The sequence below is a fragment of the Arachis ipaensis genome, chromosome B05 (genome assembly GCF_000816755.2).
Source record: "Arachis ipaensis cultivar K30076 chromosome B05, Araip1.1, whole genome shotgun sequence".
NCBI classification, from domain to species: Eukaryota; Viridiplantae; Streptophyta; class Magnoliopsida; order Fabales; family Fabaceae; genus Arachis; species Arachis ipaensis.
In genome coordinates, this window is record NC_029789.2 from 113793671 (window position 1) to 113812984 (window position 19314).

A 19314-nucleotide genomic window follows, 5' to 3' on the forward strand; every position below is an offset into this window, starting at 1 on the left:
CCACCCGGTTGGAACAATAATGATCAACAAGAAGATGGGTGTAAAAGCAAAGTTTGGGACCCCGGAATTCATTCTGGAAATCAATACTCTTAGGGCCTTGTCACTTGCTTCAACTTGCTTGAAGACTTTCTATGCCTAGTTTGGGATCCTGGAGGATATTGGAATTGCAAACATTGGTGGGGATTCCTAAATGAGTTCAAGCACAAACCACCATAACAAGGGACTCACCAAATGTCCAACTTAAGGACTTTAACTAAAAGTGCTAGGTGGGAGACAACCCACCATGGTATATTCTTTCCTTTTTGTTCTTAGTTTTACTTTATTTTATTTTCATTCGAGTTCATTCATAATTTCTGCATAGTCATCTGTATTCTGCATACTGCATAAAAAAAATTCGCACGCGATGCGCGATTGTCGCTGACGCGTCCGCGTCGTTTTTCGAAATATGGCCATTCATGCGATCGCGTCACCCACGCGAACGCGTCACCCAGATTTTTGGCAAAATACCTTTAAAACAGAGAGTTGCGCGTACGCGAGGCTGCACTCGCGCCAGTAGCACAAATCAGGTCACGCGACATCCGCATCACCTGACAAATATCACACATCACGCGATCGTGTGCTCCACGCGTCCGCGTCACATGCAATGCACAGTTTATCCAGATCAGTGCCAATTATCTTATCTTTTCTTTTCTAATCCTAATTTCTTCTATCGTTTCTCCTTCTTTCTCTCTATTTTCTTACTTTCTTTTTCTTCATCTCTCTAACTTCTCATCCTTCTCTTCACTTTCATTCTATTTTATTTAATTTATTTGCATACTTTCATTCATTACATTTTAATTTTGTGCATATTTTTATTTTCTTTTATAAATTTATTATTTTACCATTGGTGTTAAATTTTCTTATTCAACTGTTACATCTTCTCTTGAATTATCCTGGTGCTTCATGACTTGTTTTATTCTGATTGGGTAATATCATTTAAATCAATGCTAATCTTTTATGATACTTGTACTCCTTTTGCATTGACATGAATCTATATTGTCTTTCATTACCCACACTCTCTTCTCCATTGTTGCAATTTTTGCACTATTGATATGCCCTTTGCTTCTACTGCTTTCTCACTTGCATGTTGTAGCTACCATGTAATTGAGACCCCCATTATTTGGCATTAACCCACTCATACTGTATTTATTTTCTTATCTTTATTTCTGGGTTACTTTTCTTCTTTTCCTCTTCTTTCAGGATGGCCACCAAAGAAGGGAAAGGGAAAGCTTCTAAATGGGGAGACAAACAAGTCCATCTGCACATTCTCTGGAAGAAAAGCATTAGTTGGAGAAACCCGTCCACTCGCACATCTTAGCATGCACCGAGGACGGTGCAATCTTTAAGTGTGGAGAGGTCGATACCGACTTCCGTGGGTTAGTTACCTTCTTATCAACACCAATATTTTATTTTCTTTGTTTGCTCATTGTTGCATTTGCATGTTTGATTGCATAATTATTTGATTTTGTGCATATTTTACCACCACTTGGTTAAAGTGATATTTTCTTTTTCAAGAAACTTTTTATAACATCTCACTAATTTGAATTAAAATTTTTAATGAACTTGTTTGAAGAAATTTTATTTTGGAACATGGTTTAGAGCTCGAACACACAAAACCTGTGAGATTTTGAGCCTATTTGAATTGGTTGCATTTTATCAACCAATATTTTATTTTTGGTGTATGTTATTCTCTCTAAAATTGTGATCTTTGTCTTGCTTAATTCTATATTTTCATTGTTTAATGTATGCATGCACTTATATGATTGAGGCGTTTGTTTCACTTAGCCTACATACCCATATGGCCTTAACCTTTTCATTATCCTTTGCAAACCAATGTTGAGCCTATTATACCCCTTTGTTCTTTACTTTAGCTCATCACTAACTCTAAGCGGAAAACAATAATGTCCTTAATTTGAATCCTTGGTTAGCTTAGACTAGTGAGAGTGCTCATGAATTAAGTGTGGAGAAAGTGGGTTTGGAAATGTTTGGTTTTGGAAATTGAGTATGTTAGAATTTTCTGAAAATGTGAAAGAAATGTTTAGGACATGTTTATGCATTCAATAATTTAATCATATGCATTGAAAAAAAAATAGATATATATATATATAAAAAAGAGAAAAAAGAAAAATAAAGGAGAAAAACAAAAGAAAAAGAGCAAATAAATAAAAGTAGACAAAATGCCCCAAAGTAAGTGGTGAAAGCAATGCATATGTACTGTACTTGAAATTAGAATGCATGAATATGTTGAAAACATGGTTAATGGATAGTTAGATGTGGTATTGTGATTACATGGATTGTCTTAAGTTAGGTGGGAAAAGTTTAAGTTAATTAAGGATTCAGATTTTAGTCCACTTGGCCAAATACAATCCTACCTTGACCCTAACCCCATTACAACCCTTGAAAGACCTCTTGATATGTGTATTTATGCATTAAATTTTTGTTGATTGTTAGATGAAGAGCAAGTCTTAGAAAGCAAGATTAGTAGAGAATTGAGAGAATCGAACCTTAAACACCTGAGCGATTAGAGTGATATGCACCACTAGTGAGGGTTCGATGCTCGATTCCTTGTTCCTGGCTTTCATGAGCTATTTTCTTCTGCAAGTTCACTTGTACTTTATTTTGTGATTTGAATTAGTGAAATCCAGTTCATATTTGTTCTTGAAGGATTTGTTTACTTTTAACCAAGTAGGAAAGAGCATTCTGCATTTAGTTGCATTCATATAGATAGGTTGCATTTCATGCATTCTACCATTCCTATTTACTCTCTTATAGCTTCTCTTGAGCTTAGCATGAGGACATGCTAATGTTTAAGTGTGGGGAGGTTAATAAACCACTATTTCATGGTTTATCTTGTACTCAATTGAGTGGTTTTTATCAACTCTTTACCCACTTATTCATACTAATTGCATGTTTTACATTTTTCTTCCTGATTTTGTGCTATGATTGAAAACATGTTTCTTTGGCCTTTAATTTGCTAATATTAATCCTCTCTTATTACCATTCGATGTCGTGATATGTGTGTTAAGTGATTTCAGGGATTACAGGGCAGGAATGACTTGGAGGATGGAAAGGAAGCATGCAAAAGTGGAAGGAATGAAAGAAATTGAAGGAACTGCAAAGCTGTCAACCTGACCCTCTCGCACTAAATCGATCATAACTTGAGCTACAGAGGTCCAAATGAGGCGGTTCTAGTTGCGTTGAAAAGCTAACATCCGGGGATTCGAAATGATATATAATTTGTCATAGTTGCTTTGAGCATAAGTGACGCGAACGCATGCTCCACGCGGACGCGTCGCAGTGACGAAAGTCAGCGTGTTTGAATTCGCAACCAGCGAATTCTGGGCTGTTTCTGACCCAGTTTTCTGCCCAGAAAACACAGATTAGAAGCTATAAAGTGAGGGAAGGCATCCATTCATAAAAAAAAAACAATTCATACAACATTCATAATTAATAATTTTAGGATTAGATATAGTTTTTAGAGAGATAGGTTCTCTCCTCTCTCTTAGGATTAGGATTTAGGATTTCTATTATGTTTAGGCTACTTCTCTTCAATTACAGGTTCAATGTTCCTTTAATTTGTTTTCTACTTTTATTTATTCTATTACTTTAATTGTTATTTATCTTTTCAATTTGACTTATGAACCATTCATGTTAGGATTTTCTTAATTAATATAAATTGAGGTATTCCAGATATAAGATCGTTTTATTTATGTTATTGATGTTTTCGATTTATCCAAATTATTTTCATTCGAGTAGATTTTCTTCCCTTTTGGCTTTGTTGATTAATTGGTAATACTTGAGTTATCAAACTCAACTGTTGATTGAAATTAGAGTTGCTAATTGATTTGAATCGCTCTAAAACTGGTCTTTCCACAGGAGTTGACTAGGACTTGAGGATCAAATTAATTAGTCCACTTGACCTTCCTTTGCTTTAGTAAAGGTCAACTAAGTGGGATTAAAACCCGATTCTCATCACACCTGATAAGGATAACTAGGATAGGAATTCCAATTCTTATACCTTGCCAAGAGATTTTCTAATTATTAATTTATTTTCTCGTCATTTAAATTACTTGTTCCTTATTTTAAAAACCCAAAACAAAAATTCTATCTTTTCCGTAACCAATAATAAATCATACTTCCCTGTAATTCCTTGAGAAGACGACCCGAGGTTTGAATACTTCGGTTATTTATTTTTATTGGGTTTGTTACTTGTGACAAGCAAAACTTTTGTATGAAAGGACTCTTTGTTGGTTTAGAAACTATACTTACAACGAAAATTTATTTGTGAATTTCTTTACCGATAGAAATTTGATCATCACTAAGCTTATCAAACACTATTGTTGCTTAATCCATCAATCCTCGTGTGATCGACCCTTACTCACGTAAGGTATTACTTGGTACGACCCGGTGCACTTGTCGGTTAATTTGTGGTTAGAAATTCCGCACCAAGTTTTTGGCGCCGTTGCCGGGGATTGACTGTGATTAACAACTATTAGTTGTTTGATTGCTTAGATTAGGCATTTTAATTTTAATTTTATTTAAATATTATTTTATTATTTTTTCAAAAAATTTTTTAATAAAATTTAAAATTTCCCTTATTTTCTTTTTTTTTTCGTTAGCAACCCCCTCCCCTGTTTCGTTTTCTTTCATTTTTTTCTTTTATTATTTAATAAATACAAAAAATAAATTTTTAAATTTTTAAATAAATAAATAGCACTAATATTTTTTTTAATTTCTGAAATTAAGTTTGGTGTTTCCTAGTTAGTTTTATTTTAATTTTTCTTATTTTAATTTTTAGAATTCTGTTCTTTCTTCTTTGCTTTCCTGTTTACCACATGGTGCATTTAATTCTATTTGGTGTGTTGTACTAAGGAAAAATAATGGAGAGAGATCACATGGGTTACTACTCCCACCCAAGTAGTAATTCATATGATTGTGGATGGAGGAACTACCCGAATTTTGGTTGACAAAGTCAAAACCAAAGAAACTTCAATGCTCCATGTTCCAACTATCAAGAACCACCATCTCTATATTCACATCAAGAACCACCATCTCCATATCCATACCAAGAACCACCATCTCTCTATCCATATCAAGAACCATCATCTTTCTACCCATATCAAGAGCCACTATCTTCTTATCCATACCAAGAACCATCATCTTTTTACTCTTATCAAGAACCATCACCTCCTTCTTATTCATGTCAAGAGCCACCGTCTCCTTATTCATTTCAAATACCATCAGATCTTGAGCTTCTCATGAAAGAATGCATACATGATATAAAGACAAGTGTTAAAAATGTAGAGAAACGTGTGCAGTCGATTATCAAGTCACAGGAAGAGGAGCAAGAAAATTCCTTTCCAAGAGATATAATGCAAGATCCTATGGAAGAAAGTGAGTAAATTAATCAAAGAAGTTTATACTCCAGTGAATTAGAAAACTTTCCACCCTCACACATGGAAGAAGAGGAAGATGCAAAAACAAAGGAGGTTGATGCACAAACAAAGGAGGTTGCAAGGGATGAAAACAATTATGGGAATCTACACCCCAATGAAACAGAGAGTGGCATGGAGGGTGAGTTTATTGAACCACTAATTCAAGAAGTTCTTGATGAAGGGTACACTCTAACCATCACACAACACCCACATTCTGAAATCAAAGAAGTGAAGGAAACCAAGGAAAGTATTGAAAAAGGGATTGTGACCAAGAAATAGAAGAAAATATCCATAAAGAAAAAAAGGTCAACAAAAAGCAATCCAACCTCTACCCCAACAAGCAAGGTGAATCAAGCTAATCATAATAAAAGAAAGCTTGTTAGGAGGACTTCATATCAGGGGGCACTAATCTTCACCTCTCCCCCCTTGGAGACATTTCTTTTAACCAACTGGAAGAAGAGGAAGAAACTTCAATAATCAAGTGTCAAGCTAGTGACGATAAAGAAGCGCTTGTCGGAAGGCAACTTGATAATTTCATATCCTTAGTACTTTTCGTAGTAGTAGTTTTCTTACTTGTTTGATTTTTTTATTGAGTTTTTACTGTTTCTCTGATCATGCATTTATTTTATCACAGGAACCGAACACCTCAGGTGATAAAAAAAAGAGCACACGACGCGCAAGCGTCGCTGACGCGTACGCGTCATATGTGTGTGCGTGAAAAATAAAAAGTGAACAGAGGGTTGAGAAGGAGTAGTGCTGGACCTGTGCTTGGTGCACAAACCTCATGCGTACGCGTAACCTTGAAAAACAGCGTAAATATGTGATTGGGTAGAGAGTTGTGCTGGTTTGGGGCTGGAAGTGTGCCAGAAGCACAAAATTAGTTCACACGAACGCGTCCCTGACGCGTGCGCGTCATTTGCAAAAATATCCATCCATGCGTGCGCGAGCATGACGCGCACGCGTCGTATGAAAGCATTGGTCCCAAAGCCACGCGAACAGAGAGTTGCGCATGCGCGCGGCTGGCTTCGTACGAATCGCACAATACCAAGGGCACGCGGACGCGTGCCTGACGCTCAAGCGTCATTAAGGAAAATTCGCGACCCACGCGTATGCGTGCCGTACGCATATGCGTCGCCTTCGCCGCCCAGTTTTAATTTTCTTTCTCTCTCTCCCAATCCTAATTCTCTCTTGTTCTTTTATCCTTTATTCTTATTTGATCTTACTATTTGTTTTTGTTTTCAGTTCTTCTTTGCTTGAGGACAAGCAAACCTTTAAGTTTGGTGTTGACGCTTCGCTTATGGGTTTTCTGTCTATTCTTATGGTACCAAAGGGAGGCAAATCATCTTCACAAAGGAGCACAACCTGAAGAATAAAACGACCGCTCAGATAACTAAGGTGGTTTGGTTCCTTTCATTTTTTTCCTTCCCACTTTTATTATGTTATGTTCTGGTTTCCTGCTACTTTGTTTTGGTTATTGCATGATCCTTTATTAGTAGATTCATAGGTTCTAGTTTAATTTTCTGTTAAGTGCTTTAATTCTGAAAGATGTCTCATGTATTGTCCACTGAGCTTGAAATCAAAAAGAAAGAAGAACAGATGAAGTGCATGAGAATTTGAGTTTAATTTTTAGAGTAGTCTCATTTATTCAAATGTGGTGGTATTTTCTGTGACTCTGAATGCATGACATGAACAGTGCATATTTTTTATAGTGAAGTTTATGAATGTTAAAAATTTTTGGCTCTTGAAAGAATGATGAAAAAAGAGAAATGTTATTGATAATCTGAAAAATCATAAAATTGATTATTGAAGCAAGAAAAAACAGTGAAAAATATGAAGCTTGTGGAAAAAAAAGAAAAAAATAAAAAAAAAGCAAGCAGAAAAAGCCAATAACCCTTTAAACTAAAAGGCAAAGGGTAAAAAGGATCCAAGGCTTTGAGCATTAATGGATAGGAGGGCCCAAAGGAATAAAATCCTGGCCTAAGCGGCTAAATCAAGCTGTCCCTAACCATGTGCTTGTGGCGTGAAGGTGTCAAATGAAAAGCTTGAGACAGAGCGGTTAAAGTCGTGGTCCAAAGCAAAACGAGTGTGCTTAAGAACTTTAGGCACCTCTAACTGGGGACTCTAGCAAAGCTCACATCCTAAGCCTATATTAATTTTGGTTGCTTGAGGACAAGCAACAATACAAGTTTGGTGTTGTGATGCGTGAGCATCTTTCCTATCTTTTCCTAGTGAATTTGCATCTAATTTGTTGAGTTTAATAAAGAATTAATTATCTTTTAGCCAATATGGATGCTACTTTGAGTCTTTTGCAATTTTGTTTATTTTAGGTAGCATTCGGCTGGATTTGATAGAGTTTCTGCAGCACAAGAATCAAAGGAGATGGCAGCGAGGAGCGACGCGTGCGCGTGACTGACGCGTACGCGTGAATGGGAGCTTTCCATGGCGACGCGGCACATGACTGACGCGTACGCGTGATTTGAAGATTTGCACGGCGACGCATGCACGTACCTGACGCGTCTGCGTGACTCGCAAAAAAGACCATCGACACGTACGCGTGACATGCGCCATGTATAGAAAACGCAGAAAAATGCTGGGGGTAATTTCTAGGCTGTTTTGACTCAGTTTCCAGCCCAGAAAACACAGATTAGAAGCTGCAGAATGGACAAAACAAGTGGTCCCCACCCATCAACTGAAGACTTGTTAATTAATTCAAATTTAAATTCAAATATTATTTTTTGGAAAACATATGATTTTAGTTTTAGAAATTTGAATTTTAAATTTATTAGGATTAGATATAAAAGGATCCCAATATTAGTTAACGGAGGATCCCACCTCAACATTATTCCATTGCAATTTACAATTTACAATCCTTATTTTCTCTGAACCATGAGCAACTAAACCTCCATTGTTAAGGTTAGGAGCTTTGTCTATTTGTATGGATTGATTTTATTGCTTTTTCTATTTTAATTTATGTATGAATTTATACTTTAAGAATTGTTTTCGCTCCTTATCTTATGAATTTGGGTGGAACGGAAGTATGACCCTCTTTCTATTTGAGTTCTTGTAAAATTTGGAAAAGTTCTTTACTTGAACAACAGCTTGAAAACATATTCTCCTAAATTTTAATTATCTGGATTTAACGGGATACGTGACATATAATCCTTTTAATTTTGGGTAATTAGAGTTTTGTGGCATATAAACTGGAATTTGATCATCACCCTCTAATTGGAATTAATTGACCAAGGAATTGGCTGTTGATGAATTTTAGAGGAGACTAGAAAGGTCCAAGGAATTAGGGTCTAGTCACATATAGTTTGCCATAAATTAAATCTTACATGATTAAAATAGTTAGTAAGAAAAATTAATCCGGAAAAATAGATAACTCTGAAACCTTAACTGCTTTCTCAATATTTTATTCCCAACTTATTTATCTGCCTATTTTTAATATTCTAAATTTACTGTTATTGCTTTTGAACTTCCAAACCCTATTTTCTGTTTGTCTAACTAAGTGATGAGCGGATAATTTATACGCTTTTTGACATTATTTTTAGGTAGTTTTTAGTATGATTTAGTTAGTTTTTACTATGTTTTTATTAGTTTTTATGCAAAATTCACATTTCTGGACTTTACTATGAGTTTGTGTGTTTTTCTGTGATTTCAGGTATTTTCTGGCTGAAATTGAGGGACCTGAGCAAAAATCTGATTCAGAGGCTGAAAAAGGACTGCAGATGCTGTTGGATTCTGACCTTCCTGCACTCGAAATGGATTTTCTGGAGCTTCAGAAGTCCAACTGGCGCGCTCTCAATTGCGTTGGAAAGTAGACATCCAGGGCTTTCCAGCAATATATAATAGTCTATACTTTGCTCAAAGATAAATGACATAAACTGGCGTTTAACGCCAGTTCCATGTTCCATTCTGGCGTTAAACGCCAGAAACAGGTTACAAGTTGGAGTTAAACGCCCAAAACAGGTTACAACCTAGAGTTTAACTCCAGAAACATCCTAGATACGTGTAAAGCTCAATTCTCAGCCCCAGCACACACCAAGTGAGCCCCGGAAGTAGATTTCTGCACTATCTATCGTAGTTTACTCATTTTCTGTAAACCTAGGTTACTAGTTTAGTATTTAAACAACTTTTAGAGATTTATTTTGCATCTCATGACATTTTTTACATATGAATATTGTATTCCTGATGGCATGAGTCTCTAAACCCCATGGTTGGGGATGAGGAGCTCTGCTGTGTTTCGATGAATTAATGCAATTACTATTGTTTTTCATTCAATCACGCTTGTTTCTATTCTAAGATATTCACTCGCACTTCACCCTGATGAATGTGATGATCCGTGACACTCATCATCATTCTCACCTATGAACGCGTGCCTGACAACCACCTCCGTTCTATCTGCACTGGCTTGAGTGTGTATCTCTTAGCCTCCTGGTTCATGATCAGAGTCTTCGCCTAAGAATTACAAAATAGCCATAGCTTGCTTCAAGCCGACAATCTCCGTGGGATCGACTCTTACTCACGTAAAGTATTACTTGGACGACCCAGTGCACTTGCTGGTTAGTGGTACGAGTTGTGAAAAGTGTGATTTACAATTCATGCACCAAGTTTTTGGCGCCGTTGCCGGGGATTGTCCGAGTTTGGACAACTAACGGTTTATTTTGTTGCTTAGATTAGGAATAATTTATTTTTGTTGGTTTAGAGTAACTAGAATTGCATGTTTTTATTTTCCTTTAAATTTTCGAAATTTGTGTTCATTGTTCTTTCTTAATCTTCAAGTTGTTCTTGCTATTTTTCTTGTTTGATCTTTAGTTTTTCCTGTTCTGTGTCTTTTCTTGTTTTTCTTGTGTGCTTTCAAATTATCAGTATTCAAAAAAATTTTATAAACATTAAATACCTTTTTAAAAAAAAACACGTTAAATTTATAGCTCAGTTGGCTATAGCGTTGTGCTTATGTTCTTGGTAATTGGGTATCTTCCTTTTAAAACTTTTTCAAAAATAATTTTTCTTTGATTAAATCCTGTGTCAAACTTTTAAGTTTGGTGTTCTCTTGTTACTTTTCTTTAATTTTCGAAAATTTATCCACAGTGCGTGACAAAGAGGTAGATCAGGATGCATACAGGCTGTTACTGTTTCCATTTGCTGTAAAAGATCAAGCTAAGAGGTGGTTAAATAACCAACCTACAGCAAGCATAAGAACATGAAAACAGTTATCAGACAAATTCCTGAATCAATATTTCTCTCCAAAAAGGATGACAAAGCTAAGGTTGGACATCCAAAGCTTTAAACAAGAGGATGATAAATCCCTTTATAACGCCTGGGAGAGGTACAGAGGGATGCTAAGGAAATGCCCCTCTGAAATATTTTCAAAGTGGGTGCAGTTAGACATCTTCTACTACGGGCTTACAGAAAAAGCTCAGGTATCTCTAGACCACTCAGCTGGTGGATCTATACACATGAGAAAGACTATTAAAGAGGCTCAAGAGCTTATTGATATAGTTGCTAGAAATCAGCATCTGTACATAAGTAATGAGTCCTCCATGAAAGAAGAAGCTAAGGCAGTATCAACTGACTTTAGTCCTCAGAAACAAGTTGCTGAACTCAATCAGCAACTATCTTCTATAACAAGGCAGTTAGCAGAAATTAAAGAGATGCTACAAGAAACCAAAAATGCTAACAAGGATATGGAATCACAATTAAATTAGACAAAACAGCAGTTATCAAAACAGATAACAGAGGAGTGCCAAGCAGTTCAATTAAGAAGTGGAAAAACGTTAAATACTTCAACTCAAAGTAGCAGAAAGCCAAGAAAAGAACAGCTGACAGAGGATGAGCAACCTGCTACCCAAAATCCCTCTGAGGATAGGAAGAGCCCAGAGAGGAATAAGTCTGGCGATCAAACGCCAGAAAGAGGTGAAAAACTGGCATTAAACTCCCAATCCATGTCCAGTTCTGGCGTTCAAACGCCAGAAAAGGGTAGGAATCTGGCGTTAAACACCCAATCCATGTCCAGTTCTGGCGTTCAAATGCCAGTGAGGGATTAGACACTTGCAAGTGCTGATACTAACTCCCTCAAGAAGGCTTCTCAACCTGCCTCTGTAGGAAATAAACCTGCAGCAACTAAGGTTGAAGAATATAAAGCCAAAATACCTTATCCTCAGAAACTCCGCCAAGCGGAACAAGATAAGCAATTTGCCCGCTTTGCAGACTATCTCAGGACTCTTGAAATAAAGATTCCGTTTGCAGAGGCAATTGAGCAAATACCCTCTTATGCTAAGTTCATGAAAGAGATCTTAAGTCATAAGAAGGATTGGAGAGAAACAGAAAAAGTTTTTCTCACTGAAGAATGCAGTGCAGTCATCCTAACAAGCTTACCAGAAAAGCTTAAGGATCCCAGAAGCTTTATGATACCATGCACATTAGAGGGTGCTTGCACCAAGACAGCTCTATGTGATCTTGGGGAAAGTATCAATCTAATCCCTGCATCCACTATCAGAAAGTTTGGCTTGACTAAAGAGGTCAAACTAACCCGGATCTCTTTTCAACTTGCTGATAGCTCCATTAAATACCCATCAGGCATAATTGAGGACATGATTGTCAAGGTTGGGCCATTTGCGTTCCCTACTGACTTTGTAGTGCTGGAAATGGAGGATCACAAGAATGCAACTCTCATTCTAGGAAGACCATTCCTAGCAACTGGACGAACCCTCATTGACGTCCAAAAAGGGGAGGTAACCCTGAGAGTCAATGAGAATGAGTTTAAGTTAAATGTTGTCAAAGCTATGCAGCATCCGGATACATTAGAAGACTGCCTGAGCGTTGATATTATTGACTCCCTGGTGGAAGAGGTCAATATAACTGAGAGTCTCGAATCAGAGCTAGAGGACATTTTTAAAGATGTTCAGCCTGATCTGGAGGAACCAGAGGAAATAAAAGATCCTCTGAAAACTCCTCAGGAAGAGGAGAAACCTCCTAAACCCGAGCTCAAACCACTACCACCATCCCTGAAATATGCATTTCTGGGAGAAGGTGACACTTTTCCTGTAATCATAAGCTCTGCTTTAGAGCCACAGGAAGAGAAAGCACTAATTCAGATGCTAAGGACACACAAGACAGCTCTTGGGTGGTCCATAAGTGATCTTAAGGGCATTAGCTCAGCCAGATGCATGCACAAGATCCTATTGGAGGATGATGCTAAGCCAGTGGTTCAACCACAGAGGCGGCTAAATCCCACCATGAAGGAGGTGGTGCAGAAAGAGGTCACTAAGTTACTAGAGGCTGGGATTATTTATCCTATTTCTGATAGCCCCTGGGTGAGCCCTGTCCATGTTGTCCCTAAGAAGGGAGAAATGATAGTGGTTCATAATGAAAAGAATGAACTGGTTCCTACACGAACAGTTACAGGGTGGCGTATATGTATTGACTACAGAAGGCTCAATACAGCCACCAGGAAGGATCATTTTCCTTTACCATTCATAGACCAGATGCTAGAGAGACTAGCAGGTCATGAATACTACTGCTTTTTGGATGGCTATTCAGGATAAACCAAATTGCAGTAGATCCTCAGGACCAAGAGAAAACAGCATTCACATGTCCATCTGGAGTATTTGCATACAGAAGAATGCCTTTTGGTCTGTGCAATGCACCTGCAACCTTTCAGAGGTGCATGCTCTCTATCTTTTCTGATATGGTAGAAAAATTTCTGGAAGTCTTCATGGATGACTTCTCAGTATTTGGAGACTCATTTAGCTCCTGTCTTAACCATCTAGCACTTGTTCTGAAAAGATGCCAAGAGACTAACTTGGTTTTAAATTGGGAAAAATGTCACTTTATGGTGACTGAAGAAATTGTCCTTGGGCATAAAATTTTGAACAAGGGAATAGAGGTGGATCAAGCTAAGGTAGAGGTAATTGAAAAATTACCACCACCCACCAATGTTAAGGCAATCAGAAGTTTTCTGGGGCATGCAGGATTCTATAGGAGGTTTATAAAGGATTTTTCAAAAATTGCAAAACCTCTGAGCAATCTGCTAGCTGCTGACATACCATTTGTCTTTGACACAGGGTGTTTGCAGGCCTTTGAGACTCTGAAGGCTAAGTTGGTCACAACACCTGTCATTTCTGCACCAGACTGGACATTACCATTCGAACTAATGTGTGATGCCAGTGACCATGCCATTGGTGCAGTATTGGAACAGAGGCATAACAAGTTTCTGCACGTCATTTACTATGCTAGCCGTGTTTTGAATGATGCACAGAAGAATTACACAACCACAGAAAAGGAGTTGCTTGCAGTGATTTATGCCATTGACAAGTTCAGATCTTATTTAGTGGGATCAAAAGTGATTGTGTACACTGACCATACTTCTCTAAAATATCTCCTCACAAAACAGGATTCAAAACCCAGACTCATAAGATGGGTGTTGCTTCTACAAGAGTTTGATATAGAAATAAGAGACAGAAAAGGAACAGAGAATCAAGTAGCTGATCACCTGTCCCAGATAGAACCAGTAGCAGGAGCGTCCCTTCTTCCTACTGAGATCTCTGAAACCTTTCCAGATGAGCAATTGTTTGCTATTCAGGAAGCTCCGTGGCTTGCAAACATTGCAAACTATAAGACTCAAGGTTCTCCTTCTGTAACCATGGAGAGGAAGCATGAAAGCTTCTCTCAATACAGAGTCAAACAAAACCCCCACATTCAAACTCTAAGTTTGGTGTTTAGAGGCCCCAACCCTGCTCTGATTATCTGTGAGGCTCCATGAGAGCTCACTGTCAAGCTAATGACATTAAAGAAGCGCTTGTTGGGAGGCAACCCAATGTTATTTAATTATATCTATTTATTTTCCATTGCTATTTTATGTTTTCTTTAGGTTGATGATCATATGAAGTCACAAAAATAACTGAAAAATCAAAAACAGAATGAAAAACAGCATTAAAAATAGCTCACCCTGGAGGAAGAGCTTACTGGCGTTTAAACGCCAGTAAGAAGCATCAGACTGGTGTTTAACGCCAGAAAGAAGCATCAAGCTAGCGTTAAACACCAGAAACAAGCACCAGACTGGCGTTTAACGCCAGAATAGAGCATTAAGTTGGCGTTTAACGCCAAGAAAGGGAGAAAAATTGGCGTTTAACACCAGAAACAAGCAGCAGTCTGGCGTTAAACGCCAGGATTGAACACTAAGGGCATTTTTGCACGCCTCAATGGAGCAGGGATGATAAGTCCTTGACCCCTCAGGATCTGTGGACCCCACAGGATCCCCACCTACCTCACCATTCAAATTCAAACCATTTCCCTCCCAGACCCACCCATTCACACACCTCCATCTCCTCCACTTCTCCTTCTATTCCCTTCTTTCTTCTTTTGCTTGAGGACGAGCAAACCTTTTAAGTTTGGTGTGGAAAAAAGCGTTACTTTTTATTTTTTCATAACCATTTATGGCACCTAAGGCCGGAGAAACCTCTAGAAAGAGGAAAAGGAAGGCAGTCGCTTCCACCTCCGAGTCATGAGAGATGGAGAGGTTCATCTCAAGGGTCCATAGTTCAGTGGTAGAGCATTTGACTGCAGATCAAAGAACCATGAGGAAGGAGCAACAAAGGCAAGGAAGAGACATTGAGGAGCTAAAGCACTCCATAAGATCTTCAACAGGAAGAACTAGCCGCCGTCATTAAGGTGGACCCGTTCTTTAATTTCCTTGTTCTTTATTTTTCTGTTTTTCGTTTACTATGCTCTATGTTTATTCATGTTTGTGTCTTTATTACATGATCATTAATGTTCAAGTGTCTATGTCTTAAAGCTATGAATGTCCTATGAATCAATCACCTTTCTTAAATGAAAAATACTTTAATTACAAAAGAACAAGAAGTACATGAATTTCAAATTCATCCTTGAGATTAGCTTAATTATTTTGATGTGGTGACAATACTTTCTGCTTTCTGAATGAATGCTTGAACAGTGCATATGTCTTTTGAATTTGTTTTTTATTAATGTTAAAATTGTTGGCTCTTGAAAGAATAACGAAAAAGGAGAAATGTTATTAATAATCTGAAAAATCATAAAATTGATTCTTGAAGCAAGAAAAAGTAGTGAAGAACAAAGCTTGCGAAAAAAAATTTATAAAAGAAAGAAAAAGGAAAAGCAAGCAAAAAAAGCCAATAGCTCTTTAAACCAAAAGGCAAGAGCAAAAAGCCAGCAACCCTTTAAACCAAAAGGCAAAGGTAATAAAAAGGATCCAAGGCTTTGAGCATTAATGGATAGAAGGGCCCAAAGGAATAAAATCCCGGCCTAAGCGGCTAAACCAAGCTATCCCTAACCATGTGCTTGTGGCGTGAAGGTGTCAAGTGAAAAGCTTGAGACTGAGTGGTTAAAGTCATGATCCAAAGCAAAAAGAGTGTGCTTAAGAACCCTGGACACCTCTAATTGGGAACTCTAGCAAAGCTGAGTCACAATCAGAAAAGGTTCACCCAGTTATGTGTCTGTGGCATTTATGTATCCGGTGGTAATACTGGAAAACAAAGTGCTTAGGGCCACGGCCAAGACTCATAAAGTAGCTGTGTTCAATAATCAACATACTGAACTAGAAGAATCAATAACACTATCTGAATTATGAGTTCCTATAGATGCCAACCATTCTGAACTTCAAAGGATAAAGTGAGATGCCAAAACTGTTCATAGGCAAAAAGCTACTAGTCCCGCTCATCTAATTGGAGCTAAGTTTCATTGATATTTTGAAATTTATAGTATATTCTCTTCTTTTTATCCTATTTGATTTTCAGTTGCTTGGGGATAAGCAACAATTTAAGTTTGGTGTTGTGATGAGCGGATAATTTATACGCTTTTTGGCATTGTTTTTAGGTAGTTTTTAGTATGATTTAGTTAGTTTTTACTATGTTTTTATTAGTTTTTATGCAAAATTCACATTTCTGGACTTTACTATGAGTTTGTGTATTTTTCTGTGATTTCAGGTATTTTCTGGGCTGAAATTGAGGGACTTGAGCAAAAATCTGATTCAGAGGCTGATAAAGGATTGCAGATGCTGTTGGATTCTGACCTCCTTGCACTCGAAATGGATTTTCAGGAACTACAGAAGTCCAAATGGCGCGCTCTCAATTGCGTTGGAAAGTAGACATCCAGGGCTTTCCAGCAATATATAATAGTCTATACTTTGCTCAAAGATAAATGACATAAACTGGCGTTTAACGCCAGTTCCATGTTCCATTCTGGCGTTAAACGCCAGAAACAGGTTACAAGTTGGAGTTAAACGCCCAAAACAGGTTACAACCTGGCGTTTAACTCCAGAAACATCCTAGATACGTGTAAAGCTCAATTCTCAGCCCCAGCACAAACCAAGTGAGCCCCGGAAGTAGATTTCTGCACTATCTATCATAGTTTACTCATTTTCTGTAAACCTAGGTTACTAGTTTAGTATTTAAACAACTTTTAGAGATTTATTTTGCATCTCATGACATTTTTTACATATGAATATTGTATTCCTGATGGCATGAGTCTCTAAACCCCATGGTTGGGGATGAGGAGCTCTGCTGTGTTTCGATGAATTAATGCAATTACTATTGTTTTTCATTCAATCACGCTTGTTTCTATTCTAAGATATTCACTCGCACTTCACCCTGATGAATGTGATGATCCGTGACACTCATCATCATTCTCACCTATGAACGCGTGCCTGACAACCACCTCCGTTCTATTTGCACTGGCTTGAGTGTGTATCTCTTAGCCTCCTGGTTCATGATCAGAGTCTTCGCGGTATAGGCTAGAATTATTGGCGGCCATTCCTGAGATCCGGAAAGTCTAAACCTTGTCTATGGTATTCCGAGTAGGATCTGGGAAGGGATGACTGTGACGAGCTTCAAACTCGCGAGTGTTGGGCGTAGTGATAGACGCAAAAGAATCAATGGATTCTATTCCAACATGAGTGAGAACCGACAGATGATTAGCCGTGCGGTGACAGCGCACTTGGACCATTTTCACTGAGAGGACGGATGGTAGCCATTAACAACGGTGATCCACCAACATACAGCTTGCCATGGAAGGAGACCTGCGTGCGTGAAGAAGAAGACAGTAGGAAAGCAGAGATTCAGAAGACAGAGCATCTCCAAAACCTCAATCTGTTCTCCATTACTGCATAACAAGTATTATTTATTTTATGCTATTTACTCTTCATAAATATAATCACTCTTATCATTGATTTCATGACTAAGAATTACAAAATAGCCATAGCTTGCTTCAAGCCGACAATCTCCGTGGGATCGACTCTTACTCACGTAAAGTATTACTTGGACGACCCAGTGCACTTGCTGGTTAGTGGTACGAGTTGTGAAAAGTGTGATTTACAATTCGTGCACCACTAAGCCTATCAAACACTATTGTTGCTTAATCCATTAATCCTCGCGGGATCGACCCTTACTCACGTAAGGTATTACTTGGTACGACCCGGTGCACTTGCCGGTTAGTTTGTGGTTAAAAATTCCGCACCAGTATACCACATATAAGAACCATTCACAACCCAAGAAAAATGTGAACTTCTAAGTTTAAGTTAAGCAATCATTATTTCAGGCATTCAATAAGCCGAACAACACATGAAGTCAGTATTTTGTATTAACAACTTCTGGAGAGGCAACAGCTATGTATGAGCGTGAGAATCCATCAACCCAGCTAAATAGTTTTCAGTAAGTAGCAGAACAAGAAAATTACAAATACAAGAAATAGAAAGCCTAAGATCATTATGAAACTATACTTACTTTTAAATCATGTGAAAGTTTTAAATTTTCTTCAAGATCGCTTTTTCTTTTGGCCAACTCATTAGATGCAGCTGTGATGGCTTCATTTTGCTTGTCATCGACTGCCTAATAAACAAAAAATATGTGAATTTGGGAATTGTAGTTCAACAAACTGCTGAAAGATAACCATAAATAACAAAGACATCAATAGTGATTTACTGAGTGAAACATAATAGATTAGTGAAAGACACACATATGAGCTGAGTAACTTTACCTTTTTTCCCTGATCAGGCAGCATATTCAAAACTGAGCATAAATGAACTTTTAATTATTTAAACAAAAGCTGCACCAACAACCCCTTCTCTCGGGTATAATCCAAATCACTCGAACTCCCACTTCCACTTCAAAATCCCAGAAAAAAAAAGGAAAACCCCACTTGCACTAGAACTCCCACATCAAGAGGGAATGGTCAAAATGCAAAGAAATATCCCTCAGAGCTAATAAATAAATAAGATAAAACAAAAGTAAAAGAAAAAATCTTCACTTCAAATCCCAACAGAGCTCAATTCATATATCAAAGATACTAATATTAGCTAATATGTATTGATTCTGAATCTATCTAATTATGATCAAATCAATCATAATGTCAAAATGGCATAATAATAAGCACCACTAGCGGAAAAATCATAAAACATAGAAGTAATAATGATGGTCAAGAAAACCCAACCACAGAGGGAATGGTCAAAATGCAAAGAAATATCCCTCAGAGCTAATAAATAAATAAGATAAAACAAAAGTAAAAGAAAAAATCTTCACTTCAAATCCCAACAGAGCTCAATTCATATATCAAAGATACTAATATTAGCTAATATGTATTGATTCTGAATCTATCTAATTATGATCAAATCAATCATAATGTCAAAATGGCATAATAATAAGCACCACTAGCGGAAAAATCATAAAACATAGAAGTAATAATGATGGTCAAGAAAACCCAACCACAAAATAATAATACTTATATCTCTAGTCAAATGGAGACATTAAATAATCCGGCAAACAAATACCAACACAAACGTAAACAAAATATAATGTCGTATGTCATT

The 19314-nt window shown here is 37.4% G+C and overlaps 2 long non-coding RNA genes across 2 annotated transcripts; both read right to left on the reverse strand.

Moving 5' to 3' along the window:
- Positions 762 to 19304, reverse strand: LOC110272262. The gene is made up of 3 exons (XR_002363388.1): positions 19214 to 19304; positions 17893 to 17897; positions 762 to 773 (listed from the first exon to the last, which is right to left on the reverse strand). It is a non-coding gene; the product is annotated as an uncharacterized LOC110272262 (long non-coding RNA).
- Positions 18285 to 18700, reverse strand: LOC110272259. The gene is made up of 2 exons (XR_002363385.1): positions 18486 to 18700; positions 18285 to 18337 (listed from the first exon to the last, which is right to left on the reverse strand). It is a non-coding gene; the product is annotated as an uncharacterized LOC110272259 (long non-coding RNA).